The sequence below is a fragment of the Lissotriton helveticus genome, chromosome 12, assembly GCF_964261635.1.
Source record: "Lissotriton helveticus chromosome 12, aLisHel1.1, whole genome shotgun sequence".
Lineage (NCBI taxonomy): Eukaryota > Metazoa > Chordata > Amphibia > Caudata > Salamandridae > Lissotriton > Lissotriton helveticus.
In genome coordinates, this window is record NC_136073.1 from 20,531,557 (window position 1) to 20,546,975 (window position 15,419).

General features: G+C 46.9%; 1 protein-coding gene across 8 annotated transcripts in view; it reads right to left on the minus strand.

Moving 5' to 3' along the window:
- Positions 1-15,419, minus strand: part of LOC144798327 (nuclear receptor subfamily 2 group F member 6-like) — a 768,088-nt gene that overhangs the window by 309,766 nt on the left and 442,903 nt on the right. The window lies entirely within an intron of this gene.

Below are 15,419 nucleotides of genomic sequence, written 5' to 3' on the forward strand. Positions count from 1 at the left end.
CCAGGTCCTTCTCTTCGGGCAGAGTGTCTTCTGTAGCGCAAACAGGATCTAATTTACAAGGAGCAGGGCTCCTACTTTTATACCCCATTTACTTTGTCTTTCCAGGCCAGGGGGGCCTCTGCATAATCCCTTTCAGTCTCTGAGCACTTGTGGGGTGTACTTGGGCTGTTGCTTTCAGTGTGAGGGCAGGCACATCAGACGCTCCCCAGGGGGGCGGAGCCAGCATTGTGGGGACAGGGGCTGCCAGGAGTACCTTGTTGACAGTGCTTCGCCCTTCCTGGGCCAGGTGCAGGCTGAGTCATCAGTCGCTCCCCAGGGGGGCGGAGCCAGCATTGTGGTGGCAGAGCACAGCCTGAGGAGAAGTCCAGGGCCACTCCTACCTCCCACTAAGGTGTAATCCTTCCATTCACCACCTGTCATCCCCCAGCCCTGTCACTCACACATCCCAGACAGCCAGATACACATACTGCAGAGGCGGACTGAAATGGTTAGGCAAGCAAATGCTAACTTTCTAAAAGTAGCATTTGCAAACACAGGATATTAAAATAAACTTTACTAGAAGAAGTATTTTATTATTCTGAGTTCAGGCATACTAAACATTATTTTCTACCATGTTCCCTGAGCCTGCTGGGGTTATAGAGTGTAATAATTCCAGCAGCCCATCTGGCCTAAAGGGAACAGGTAGCCTTACAATAGTGAAAAACGAATTTGGCTGTAATTCACTATTAGGACATGCCACACTCATCAGAGCATGTCCTACCTTATACTTACAATGCACCCTGCCCTGGGGCCTACCATAGGGGTGACTAATAGGGAAGGTTTAGGGGCTGGCAAGTGTGTGCACTTGCCCAGCCAGCATGACAGTACCAGACTGCACGCAGGTTCTGCAATGGCAGACCCTAGACACATTTTAAGGCTGCTTCTGTGGGTGGCGCAACCAGCGCTGCAGGCCCACTAGCAGTATTGGCATTCACAAGCCCTGGCACTCCTGGTGCACTTTACTGGGGACTGACAGTAAATCCAATAAACCAATCAGGTATACCAATCACAGTTATACTTTTCATAGGGAGCACTTGCACTGCGGCACGGGTTGGCCGTGGCGCAGTGCCCTGAGCGGCGGACACCAGCAAAAACATCTGAGGCACCTCATCAAAAAGTGGAAGGGAAACTGACGCCAAGGTGCCAGGTCTAACATCGTAGAATCTGTAAAACCCTAGAAACATGCTGTACGTGTTCTTCTTCGTTGTTGGAATACACCAAGATATCGTCGATGTATACTACGACGTATATGTCCAGTAGTTCTCGTAGTACATCGTTCAGAAAGAACTGAAACGCCGCAGGGGCGTTACAAAGGCCATACGGCATCACCATGTATTCGTACAGCCCAAACCGTGTCTTAAACGCCGTCTTCCATTCGTTTCCTGTTCTCATACGCACTAGGTGGTAGGCCCCTTTCAGGTCGAGTTTGGTGTAAATCTTGGCCGTTTTCACTTGTTCCAACAACACGTTTATAAGGGGCAGTGGATAGCGGTTCTTTACGGTTATGGCATTGAGGGCCCTGAAGTCCACACAGGCGCGGAGTTCCCCGTTGGCTTTGGGAATGAAGAACAGGGGAGACGCGGCTGGGGATTTCGATGGGCGTATGAACCCAAGGCGTAGCATGTTGTCTAGGTATGCTCGCAAATGCAGGTTCTCCGGTTCTGACAATGCGTATAGCCTTCCGCTTGGTACGCTTGCCCCTGGGACCAAGTCTATCTGGCAATCGTAGATCCGATGCGGGGGTAGCTCTTCGGCGTGTGCGTCATCGAATACATCAGCGTACTCCTGATAGACGTCGGGGAGTTCAACGCTTTTCTCCGCCGCAGTGGCGATAGCATGCGGCCCTTTGCACCCAGCCTCTTGATGAGAAGCGGTCACACCGCAGTTGAGGGCACAGTAACCAGACGTCATGCTAACCTCGTAAGAGGCCCAGTCGATCGAGGGGTTGTGTTTCTGGAGCCAAGGTAACCCCAGAATCACTCCGTAGTGGGGTGCTTGGATAATGTTGAAATCGATGACCTCCAAATGCTCCTTTCCGTACCTCACTTGGACATTGCCGGTGTGTTGACTGATGGGCCCTGATGCGAGACGTCGCCCATCCACCGCAAAGACATCCTCTGCCACATCCTTGGATGCAAGCCCGACGGATAAGCATTTGGCTTTCTCTACATCCATGAAGAGATCCGTGGCACCTGAGTCTACCATGGCTTCGACTGGAATCCACTCCTCCCTGACATGGAGGTGGATGGTTATGAACAGATGTCTCTGGTTGGGCGGCGTTTTCAACTGTACGGAAGGGATTAGACAACGACTCCCGGAATCCCCTTCTCTTTTCCTGGAGTCCCTCAGTTTTCCGCAGGGTTATCAACTGCTGCGGTTGTCATCCTGGGGCTCTTGAAGCGGCCCCTCTTTGGCTTGACCGGACACTCCCTCACGAAGTGGCCTTTTTTGCCACAATACAGGCATAGGCCCTGTTTGCGGCGTGATTTTCTTTCCGTGGATGTTAAGCTAGCCCTTATCGCCCCTACATCCATAGGCTCTGAGCGTGCAGTAGTGGGTGTCTCCGTGGCCCCAGAAGGCACGTGGACTGGTAGGGTTTTGTCCTTTTGTTATGATCCCCACGTCGTTCCCCCAGTCTGTGGTCAAGGCGAAGGACCAAGCTGATGAGATCCTCACACATGGCCGGTTGGGGGTCGATTTGGGCTATCACGTCCTTTAATTCGTCGTTTAGGCCTTGATGGAAGAGCGCTGCCCTTTTTGCTGTAGGCCACTTGGTTTCGACACCAGCCGACGAAATGAGTTCATGTACTGCACCAGCCCGTTGTTACCTTGGCGTAATTCTAGCAGCTCTCTATCGGCCGTAAAAGAATCCGCTCTCCTATCAAACACTTTTATGAATTCCTCCTGGAAATTGTCCCAATCATGTATGAGAGGTTCGTCTCTGCTCACCAACGGTACTGCCCATTGGGCTGCATTTCCGGCAAGATAGGAAATCAAAAAGGCGACTCTCGCCTGGTTCGTGGGAAATGACCTGGGCTTGCATGAGAAATGCAGGGCTACTTGTGTTAAGAATACTTGCACGGTGCTTGGATCACCGCTATATCGCTCAACGTAGCAAGCAGTATAGACACCGGCAACTCCACGACCACCGCAGCCGGCTGAGCCACCATAGGCATTCCGGCATCAAACGGGTTCCTCTGGAGGTGTTCCAACCTGGCCCGTATATCCGCGGTTTCCAACCTGGAGGCCGCTAGTTCGTTCTGCACAGCATGGAGGGCGGCCAACACATCGTCCATGTCGGCCATGTTCAACAACCCAACCGGGAGGCTGATTAAGAAGTATAAGGTCAGATATTATGTAATCCCTGAATGCCCTCGGGATTGGGTGTGGGAACTGAACTCTAGACCTTGTCCCAGAAACACGAAAATAAGGCAACCAAAACCCAAGGTATGTGGAATAGGCTTTATGATTTAATCGTATACTTCCTGGAATTGTTCCTTTACAATCCAGTAAGAACAACAAGGGTTATCACCACCCTAGATGCCTTTAGGTTTTCATACCGTCCTCCGCATGAGTGCCAGTCCTGACACTCCCCAACGGAGGGCACTGTGCTAAGTAGTGGCCGACAATGCCACTCGAGCCTTTCGCTATTCATACACTGTTTATGCAGCCAGCTAAACCGTCCCCCGCAAGAATTCCGGTCCCAACACTCGCCAACGAGGGGTACAGTTAGGCCTGGGCGTATAGTACCAGAGGACTATAGAATTATGGGCTTTCGGTCTGGGGTGTCCTCAAATCCCGTCTTGATTCGGGTATCACGTTTGGAGTCACAGGGTGAGCCGTTGTCTTCACGGGCTCCCCTATGATAAATCTCAAAACTTACAGGGTAAGTAGTTAGCCTCACAGGCTCCTCTGAGAATGAAGTAACTCTCAAACCCTGATAGTATCGTGAAATGATCAACGCGAAGTATGCGCTGTACGTATTGCTCCCGGGTCACCGTGTTCCTGGTTGTGTCCAGGGATTGAGAGTTACTTCATTCTCTCTACCCTTCCACTCGAGACAACTGACTTACCAAGAGAACAAGCTTGGAGTCACTCGCTCCAATCCTTGCATCACTAAGAAAAGCTCCCGGGGTTCCTGTCGATTTACACAGTTACGACAGTGTCTATCTTGAAAATCCGTATCCTTACTTGAATTGGTCAAGGGCCCCACCGGGTCGGAAGTTCACCGGTAGAGCGACCTTTGGCATAGACGCAGTCATTCAGAGCCCTGAAGATTCACGCAAGCGATGAAACACGTGTCGGCTGGCTGCTATTTTTTACATGAAAATTAAAGATCAGAAGATATCTCTTTTTCTCTTCCTTTGTGGATACGATCGTCTTTCTGCAGCTTTACCTATATCTCATGTTGCATGCAATACTACCAACGTTGATTTAAGATTTAATATACAAATGTGTGTGCATAGGGTGTGTTTTTCTATGAGCTGTGCTAATAGGGCCACCATTTAGGGTTGCCTGTGTAACATGATGGCAGACTCCATTGGCTTATAACAAAGAAGACCTCCTGATAATGGGTCTTGGCACCTGTGAGCCTCCCGCCACCCTTGATAGCTTGTCACAGTCACTAACCTTGCCCCACACTTCATGCGCAAATGGGTGGACAACTGAGTAGCACACTTTCATGTAGTACACCTCAAGGCGCTGAAGAGGCTGAGGTACCAGTCTTTGTCCTGGAATTAATCCCCTTATGCCTGATCAGACACCAGGAAGTGTATTCAACTAGGTTCCCTTTTGCTTCCCTTCCCAAGGCCTATCTAAGCCTCCTCTAGGCACTCTGCCCCTACAGGGCCAGCCAGAGCTGGCAGTATTCGTATGCTCCTTCCAGACACACCCGTGACTTGGCAAAGCAACAGGGAGTCTCCATTACACACAGCCTGCTCGGAAGGGATGACCTTACATCACCCTCTGAAGATCGTCCAGCTCTTGGTCCCACACCAACATTCACTCTCAAGTTGACACCATAACTGACAAGTGACCCTGTGTCCTTCCTTGATTTCTTCACCCAGCCCTGACCTTTTACCCAATAACACTTGAGAAGCAACTGGCACAGAGGAGCCTGGGAGGACAGCCTAGGGTGTTACAACCAATTAAGAAAGTTGGGGTAGGGGTTTATTTACAAGTAGGAATTAGTCTCTTGGTACTCAGAAGAGAGTGCAGGGTGCATACTTCACGTCAGATAAGAAAATCTACAAAAAAATCTTTCTGCAAGCTCATAGCCTATAGGTAGATAGCTAAATAGTCTTGGTCAGTGCTGCAGTTCTTGGCGTTTGCAACCACCTTAAATACCAAAAATGTGCATACTGACCAGGCTCCAGTCCGACATACTCTGCTAAAATAGTATTACTTTTCTTATTTATTGAAGTGATTTTCAGAGTCCTGCCTGCAGCCTTATTGTTACTTCAGAGCGCTAAAAAGATCCATATACGGTACAATGGCTTAGAGAGTCCAGTCAGTGGTGAGGAGTCTCCAAAAAAGTAATTCTTCATTGCAGCCCCCATGGCCGGGTGCCTCATAAGCCATCCCTCTAGCAGGGTGCACTAACCTCAGGTGAGGGTACAGTGGCATGAGCCCCGTACCCCTACAGTGTCTAAGTCCATACTTAGACATTGTAAGTGTAGTAAAGTCATAAAGAGTACATGGTCTGGGAGTTGGTCATTACGGACTCCACAGCTCCATAATGGCTTTACTAAAACCTGGGAAGTTTGGTAGCCAACTTCTCAGCATTTTAAATCCACACTGATGCCAGTGTGTGATTTAATGGAAAATGCACTCAGAGGGCATCTTAGAGACGCCCCCTGAAAACCGACCAGCCCTGTTGTGGTTCCTGAATTGCTGCTCGCAATTTGCCGCCACCAGGCAGGTTTCTATACCACTGGGTAGAGAGACTCCACTCTCGGGTCCTGAAACAAAGCCTTCCTTGGCAGAGGTATGATGCCTCCTCCCCCGTGATGAGCTGTCCCTGCCTTTTGCTGCCCCAGCAACTGGCTCCCACTGGTTCTACCCCCCACTCTAGGTGGGAGAATAGGCAGGAAAACCAAGCTAAGAGGAGAGGAATGCTCTTACATTTGCCAACTCCACCCCTCAGATGGGGAAGGGGAGGTGAAGCACACATCTCAGTCCTCCCCGTCTTGAAGATAAGGAGACCCAACCAATCAGGAATAGGCTCATGCCCCCCTCTTACTGGAGGGTGGCGTACTAGGGGGTGTACCAACCCCAAGGAAGGGACCCATTGGTCTCAACCTGCACACTCCTTTAAACGCCCCTAAATCTAGTATTTAGGGGCACCCCTGAACCTTGCCTCTTCAGATTTGAGGAAGAAAGAAAGAGCTGTGCTGACCCAGGAAGAATATGACACCTACTGCTTTGGCCCAAACCCTCCCGGCCTGTCCTGACTATGACCTGCCTAAAGCGAAGACACCGGCATTTCCAGCAGCCAGCAGCCCCCAGAGCCCAGAGGATCAGCCCTGCACTCCCCCTTCAGACTCTGTCTACCGTGAGCACCGAATTTGCTCCACAAAGACTCCAGGGCCAGAATCTGGATTCCGGTGACTCCGTGATTCTGCATCTGACGCCCACGGCCTGAGTTCAAGTTGCCCAACATCATGAGGAGGTTCCCCAGCGATCCAGACTTGGGATCTGGTGATCCCCAATCTCCCTCATTCTCCAAGATGATGCCTGCAGCCTTAATTTGAAGTATTACCCTGACCGCAACTGGAGTTCGTAAGAAAACCTGATGACCAGAAGACACCCCTGCACCCGACGCCACATGGCCTTGAGTAGCCCAACCAATGGTGTCCGGGCATCCCCCTAGAACCCACCTTACCTCTTAATCCAGAGGTCACCTTCAGGAAGCCTCCCTGCCCGAGCCTGCAGCAACTTTGCCGAACCAAAGGTCTTCATTGAGAATCACAGGGTCCCTGACGTCTTCTTGGTACCCTGCACCCAGTCGCGCCAGTGATGCTGGTGGTGCATCTCCTGTGCTGATTCTTAACCCCTGAAGTGCTGACCTTAACCCGAGGAGTTTTGCTCCCACACCCGAGTGGCCTGCTCGTAAGCAGTCCGTAACCGAAGGCCCTCTTGGCCCCATTGGCTAACATTGGGCCTCGGCATTCTTCACCCAGCTGCCCCAGTGCCACGGGTGGTGCAACTTGAGTGCCTACCTAAACCCAAAACTCCCACTTGTAAGACGTTTACTTACCTGTATAACTGATAACCATTTTTCTCCCATAGGAATCCATGTTATGAGATTTTTGGCCTAAAAATTTTCTAAGTGTAGAACTGTTGTTTGTAGGGGAAAAACAGTAACTATTATTCAAGCCAAGAAAAGTCTTACTTACCTTGTATTGTGGGATCCTTAGGTGTGGTATCTAGGCATACCACCCACACTACTCTATGTAATCTAAAAGTAATCAAGAAGTAGCCTAAAAGTAACTACTGTGTAATTCAAACTGCTTTTTTAAAGTTACACCAACCTGTAACAAGTACAAATCCATTCCCAATTGCATTTCTCTGTAAAAGTGTACCATTGGAAGTATATTTTACCTACATGTACCAAATTCTCCTTGGTTCTAGGAATAAAATACAAGTATACCTTTTTGATACTTACCTAATTGGTCTGGATTCAGTCTCTGAGTGTGTGCATCAGTCTTGATTGAGTGAATACAATAAATGCTTAACATACCCTCTGGATAAGCCTAACTGCCCGCCCACACTACCACAAAGAGAGCTGTTGGTGCTTACCTAATTTAGCCTCTATTAAACCTCTGTGGAGTTCCTGGACTCTGTGCACACTATACCTTACTTTGGTATAGTATATACAGAAGCCATCTTCCCACACCAGCCGGTAAAATTCATCTTAATTTGACTAATGCTAAAATTGTGTTCATCCTTTTTAAACTTTCGAAGCTTGTGAGAGTTCCCTCGTGGTAGAGGATAGGGATCTGAACTCCCAGCCATCGATCGCTGAGTCCAGAATCAGAAAGACACTTTTGTCCTGTTGGAGCTCTCCGCCTCATCAGTGCCTCGTCTTCGATGTTTCAAGCCCGGCATATCAGAGTTTGACATCATCAGGTTGGAAACCACAACCCGCTTCAACTGATTGGACACTCAGCTATTTCCTGTGAGATACCCAAACATCTATGAGATGACCGTTTGATTTCTTCAAACGAAGTTCTGGATCAAGTGGCATCCAAGGGCAGAGCCAAAGGCTCAATGTGCCCTTGTGTTGGGCAGGTTTGAGCCTGTGTGTATTAAGAACCTAAATCCAGGCAGAAATAAGCAATCGAGGAACAAATAATGTGACTTCTGGTGGTGCAGAAAAGGGCAGTGCCAGGGGTGCTGGGGTGGCCTTTAACCACCCGGATGAGGCTTGCACGTTGTATCATACTCACAGAGTCCTAAAACGATACCAACTTTACTGCTACCCAAAGTCCTAAAAAGGTTACCAACCTTACTGCTGTCTCAAAATTCTCTACAGACACCACATGGCACTCAGAGAAGATAGAAGGGTCCCAGTCATGAACGATTCAGCCAAACTGTCAAGGGGTACAAGACAAGAGGTACCCAACCCCTGGAATCAGTTACCAATTGCCATCAACCAACTTTCCAGGTCCTGGTGAAAAGGCAGTAGCATTCTGCATTCTAAGTGAAGGTAGACTTTAAGTGAATCCTGTGCAGAAACTAGACCTCTACTAGAGACAGCAAACACAGAAAACAAGTGAGAACCTCCATCGGCATGAAAGGCGTCTCCATAAACACAACAAACAAATGGAACCTGAAGCTTGTCATGCCATGAGTGACCTTAGACACACCACAATGCGACTGCCTCCGGAATGTGTAATACAAGAAGACCAGTGTAGACATTCTAGGCAGCCTGAAGATCCTGCCGGGGAGGTTTGGGAGGAGAGCTGCCCAGACAGTCAAACAGGTTCAGCCCAGGCCTTTGGTCTAAAGCGAAGTTCTGACCTGGAAAGGTTTTTAACTCTTTCAGGTGGGTTAGAAGGCTTTTCACGGGGATGTGACAAGAAGAAGGACAAGACCACAAAGTCAACCGGGGGGCAAGCTCCATCTTCTGCTGCAATAGTTGTGTCTTTGTAGAGCAAGCCATGGACACAAAAGCATGTAGCATATGCCAGACTGGGGTGAATGTAAAGGGCATGGGGCGTAATCCAGGGCCTGGGACAGGCTGATTAATAACTGCACACCAACACCAATACTTGCACTGTATGGACGTAGCCTTGAGCAGTGCATCGCCCTTTCAGTTATCCCTATCGGCCGCACGCAGCCGCTAGGGTGGGTGCATATACTTTGCGAAGGTAGAGGCCGGGTGGCACTCTACAGTGAACATAGCTCTTTGTGTCTATATGGGGATAAACAGATCATTGTGTCCATGAATGCAGCAAATATCTTTATTCCATTGTCAGTGTATGCAAAATGTACCCATGTAAGTCTACGGTGAATGCGTTATACCGTGTCATGGTAGCGGTATAGTGGACATCTATCAGTTGAATGCCCTCCCAGTGGCTTGGTTGTTGGTGCTTTCCTACCATAGGCCAGAGTATGAGTAATAAACTGTTGGCGCTATGTGTTGCACTTCAGAATGTGTAATTTGAGTTCTTGTGTTTGCTCGGTTGCCAGTCACCTGTGAGTAGCCGAGTCATACTAGTGTCTGTACCGCAAGATTTGGTGGTACAGAGTAAATGTTGTATCTGTGCTGGTAGTATGTGCTATTTTGTTTGGTACCTTGAAAAGGGCTCCATTGCCACCTGTACCGTCATTACTCTTTGGTGCCAACTTGTTGTAGGCATTTTTATAGCTCAAAATGGGCACAAGCAAGTGCCCTGCGAGTTTACACTACGAGAGCATATTAACAATCTTGACCCAGACTGGAAAATGAGCAGGACCACCAAGCTCTTGAGGGCAGATAATGCCTCCTGATCTTCATTTATCCAAACTGAGCAGTATAGTCGCTACGGAGGGGCAAGTGGTAACATGTGCAGCACTGCTACAGCTCTTAAAGGCACAGGTTTCATGTCTCTCCTTGTAGGCATAGGTTGCATGTCTATCCTTGTAGGCATAGGTTTCATGTCTATCCTTATAGGCACAGGTTGCAAGTCTATCCTTCTTTTAGGCATAGGTTTCATGTCTATCCTTCTTGTAGGCATAGGTTTCATGTCTATCCTTTTAGGAACAGGTTTCATGTCTATACATATAGGCATAGGTTCCATGTCTGTCCTTCCTGCAGGCATAGGTTTTATGTCTATCCTTACAGGCATAGGTTTCATGCATATCCTTATAGCTACAGGTTTCATGTCTGTCCTTAGAGGCATAGGTTTCTTGTCTATCCTTACAGGCATATGTTTCTTGTCTATCCTTACAGGCATAGGTGTCATGCATATCCTTATAGCTACAGGTTTCATGTCTATCCTTCTTGTAGGCACAGGTTTCATGTCTATCCTTAGAGGCATAGGTTTCTTGTCTATCCTTACAGGCATATGTTTCTTGTCTATCCTTACAGGCATAGGTTTCATGCATATCCTTATAGCTACAGGTTTCATGTCTATCCTTCTTGTAGGCACAGGTTTTATGTCTATCCTTACAGGCATAGGTTTCATGCCTATCCTTATAGCTACAGGTTTCATGTCTACCCTTCTTGTAGGCACAGGTTTTATGTCTATCCTTATATGCATAGGTTTCATGCCTATCCTTATAGCCACAGGTTTCATGCCTATCCTTATAGCTACAGGTTTCCTGTCCATCCTTCTTGTAGGCATATGTTTCATATCTATCCTTAAAGGCACAGGTTTCATGTCTATCCTTAAAGGCACAGGTTCCATGTCTATCCTTATATGCATAGGTTTCATGTCTATCCTTATAGGCATGTTTCATGTCTATCCATATAGGCATAGTTTTCATGGCTATCCTTCTTTTAGGCACAGGTTTTATGTCAATCCTTCTTGTAGGCATAGATGTCGAGTCTATCCTTATAGGCACTGGTTTCATGTCTATCCTTAGAGGCATAGGTTTCATGTATGTCCTTCTTGTAGGCATAGGTTTCATGTCTATACTTATAGGCACATGTTTCATATCTGCCCTTATAGGCACGGGTTTCATGCTATCCTTCTTGTAGGCATATATTTTGTATTTATCTTTATAGGCAAAGTTTCATGTCTATCCTTATAGGCATAGGTTTCATATCGATCCTTATAGGCACAGGTTTCATGTCTATCCTTATAGGCAGAGGTTTCATGTCATTCCTTCTTGTAGGCACAGGTTTCATGTCTATCCTTAAAGGCATAGTTCATTGTTGTAGGCACAGGTTCCTCGTCAACCCCTTTTAAAAGCACATGTTTCATGTACACTCTTTGCCAGGGAGTGAACACTTTGAGTAGGTACCAACCTTCAAATCCATTTCATGCTCAAGTGGCTCCCAGTGATAAGATAAGATATTTTATTTTGCTTGATTAATTAAAATTGTTGCAAATACATAGCAAGAATTATTCCCATTATACACAATTAAATACAATTAAAACAGTTAAAAGATGCGTAATCTAAAAGTCATCAATTGCATGTTCTATATTTATACATTATTTACATAGGCTCTTGCATCGCATGTAGTGCTATCTGCCAATAACTACAACAACTTCCCAGATCGAGTGGCACAGCTTGATCAAGACCACTGTCCAGATTAAAGATCTGATGATTAAAATACTGATGCTGCTAAAACCAAGTATTGAGTTAATAGTATACTTTCAAAGTTTATCCCCATGGATCGGAAAGCGGCAGGGTTTTAAGTCTCTTTGTTACAGTCTCAAGAAATTTTGTTAGCGGGTTTGAAGCATAGCTTCACTGCCTGCCTACAGGACCGGATGCCGTAAAGCCTGAAAAAAGGGTGCATCAAGGTGCATCTTATATCCTTTAAGTTGGGGCAGTTGCAGATAACGTGGATGATGTCTTCCTTCCCACTTTCACATAGGCGACAAGTCGGAGAGCCACCTTTCCTTTCCCATGGTGGAAGATGTGGCTTAATCGCAATTACCCCCAGCCGCAACCTCAAAAAGTTTTCCTTCTTACTTATCTTGATTCCGGTACTCAAATAGGCTTGGGGTTTCAGCCTTACATAATCACTGAGCACTATCCAGCCGTGTGCCTTATTAGTGAGAATTGCTTTGTCTTCTAAGACAGATAGCATTGATGATGTTTTTCGTGCTGCTTTTTTGAAAGAAAGATGGTCCGTTGGAACGGCCCAGAGATCAGACAGGCCCAGTAACTCAATTGAATCGAGCAAGTAATCCCTGGCTGGGCATTTTTCTTGGCTGACCAGGGCTTTCCAAAGATGGAAGTTTAAGGTTCCTGCCTCGGCGCTTCGGATTTTGTGCCAACTTTTAACATAGATGCTCCTCCTTTCCACCGTTTGTCTTTGAATTCCAAATTCTAACCGTATTTGAGCCGAGGAGACATATTTTGGGAGGTGGAAAATTGCTCTGTAGGCGTTAGCTATTACGACATCTAAAACTGCTGCATCTTTCCCTTTTAGAGCCTCACTTCCATATGACAGTGACGGCAGCAGTTTGGCCCTCAAGACCTGTAAGAAGGGTTCAAGCGTGAGGTCGGGGAGATGTCTCTTCAATGATTTCAGGGCTAGATACGTGGTGGTCCCCTTTCTTCGGATGGACTCTTGCTGGGGTTTAAATGTGTTTTTATGATCCATTAGGATTCCCAGGTATTTATAGCTTTGTACTTGGTCCAAGCATTGGCCGTCGAGGAACCAACTATGGGTCTTCTTTTTATGATAGTTGACTGCCATCATTTTCGTCTTCTTGAGGTTTATTTTTAGGGAGTTCCGTTTAGAAAAACTGCTTGTCGTATTTATCAAATGCTGAAGGCCAATTGGTGTCCTACTAATTAAAACCAGGTTGTCCGCATATAGCAAGTTTGACATTAGCTTGTTCCCCAAGTTGGGAGCATGGGAAACACAACTGTCCAACTCCCCTGGCAGGTCGGCCAAAAAAAGATTAAAGAGGGTCGGGGCCAGGACGCACCCCTGCTTGAGGCCCTTAGAGGTCTTGATGCGTTTTGAGATGTAAGCCCCTTCACCTAATTTAACCCTGATCCATGTGTCTGTGTGCAGCTGTTTTAGCCGATCCAAAAGAGTAGTTGGAATACCCCAATTGTCCAGTTTTACCCAAAGTTTGGAACAGTCGACATGGTCGAAAGCGGCTGTATAGTCAATAAAACAAAGGAAGAGAGGCACCTTTGAAGTTTTGGCTGCATCCATTAGCAGTGTGAGAGCCTGTATGTTTGTTATAGTTCCTTGGCCGCTACGGAACCCGGTTTGATTGATAGGGATGATGGAATGATCTGAAGCCCAAGATGTTAGCTCGTCTAAGATTGTTCCAGCATAGTATTTGGCATCTACGTCGAGGAGGGCGATCAATCGGTAATTATTTGGATCATTTCTTTTGCCTTGCTTGAATATTGGGCTAATAATAGATCCTTTCCAAGATTCCGGAATGGTAGCCGTGTTTTTTAAGCTCTTGAAGACTGGTAATAGAGCTTTGCTCCAAAAGTTGGCATCATATTTATACAATTTCGGTGGTATCCCATTAGGGCCGGGCGCTTCCAAGTCTCTGCCCTTGGTTATTAGGCCTTTTATCTGTTTTTCTGTGGGGGCGTACCCTTCCTCTGCTATAGGGTCTGTGGGGTCTGCATCCCCGGCCATCGGGGTCCCCTGTTGCTTGTGGAAGTTGGTGCTGCTGACCAAGTGTGTCACTTTTCTCTTGTTGGGGGATTCGATGACAGGTGTCACGTTATCTGCTCCCTTGTTGGGGGATTCGATGACAGGTGTCATGGTATCTGCTCCCTTGTTATTAAAATGAGCGGAAAGGTAATCAACCCAGGTGTTCTCTGCTATATTGGAGCAGATTCCAGGGTGGTTCGGACGATCTATCTTATGAATTGTTTGCCAGAACTTGGCACTATTGTGTTGCTTGGCATCGTGCAATAATTTAGCCCACGTTTCGTCGTTCTTTTGCCTTGTTTTTCTCCTCTTCCTCTGTCTAAGTAGTGTCTTCGTTTGTCTAAGGGATGACTGCATCTCCAAATTCCCCGGTGTTTTTCGCAATTGACGAAGGGTTCGGTTTATGGTGCGTTTGAGGATCTTAGTTTCTGGACTGGAATTTACTTTTTTTAATCCGTCTTCTAGTTGTCTTGAGTTGACCCCTGTCCTAGTTGCAAAATGACAACTGAAGGTCTTGATAAAGTTTTCCCATGCTGTTGCAATTGGGATACCATTTTCTTTTTCCCTCTCAAACAAGGTTTTTGCAGAGGCTGAAAGGGCTTCAATATTGTTGACATTACATCTTAAACGCGTTAAATTAGAGACTTCTTCGATAGCAATTGGTTTCCAGATGTCTAGTGTAGTGGCAGATGTCGCTTTCAATGTTATTTCCTGTGGGAGGTGATCACTCTGGGCCATGTCACCCACTTTGAAGGTTGATATTTTATCAAACATGGCTAATGTTACAAACGTGTAATCCAGATAGGAGGATGTTTTTGACGAGTGAAAAGTAACAACTGGTGGAGTATCCTCAGGAAAGCGTCCATTCAGTGCTCTTAAATTTAGATGTTCTAGTTCTTGTAACAGCTGTCTAGCCAATCTTGAGGGTTTGCTATTGTTTACTTTACCCTGAGTCGGTATTCCCCAACGTGAAGTGAGTTCGTGCACAGGGCCGTCATCTTGGCTTGACCCAAGGAGGTGTAGGTTGAAATCGCCAGAAACGATAATATGGTCAGTTTCCTGCTCATCCATAATCCGTTTTATTTCGTTTGACAGCTCCTTTACAGCCAGTTCTTTATGTTTTGGATGCACGTAGGTGTTAATTATTATTACTTCATGAATCGCGTTGTTAATTTTGAGCCTTATCAGTATTGCATGAGCAGCATTGGGTGATGTAATTTTTACCTCAATGGGCTTTGTTGAGCCCACTGCATTAATTGAAGTCAACATCATTAGTCCCCCAGAACAGCGACCAAAGTTTGACCCCTTTGTTGCCGGGACAAAGTCTGAGCAGTAACCTTGGAGATCCTTGGCATTCTCTTCCCAGGTTTCCTGGAGAAGTATTAAGTCAAATGTTTTCAAATAGTTGGCTACTTCCTGGTCGTCTAGTTTGGCCCCCAGGCCGTTAATGTTCCAAATGCAAAGTTTAGTTTGTTCTTGAAGAAGTGAGGCGATCCGTGGGGTTTCACTCACTTGTCACTTTGGACAATTTGTTGATATTGTGCGTGTAATTTGCGGCCGAACTTCTGGACCCGGCAACTCA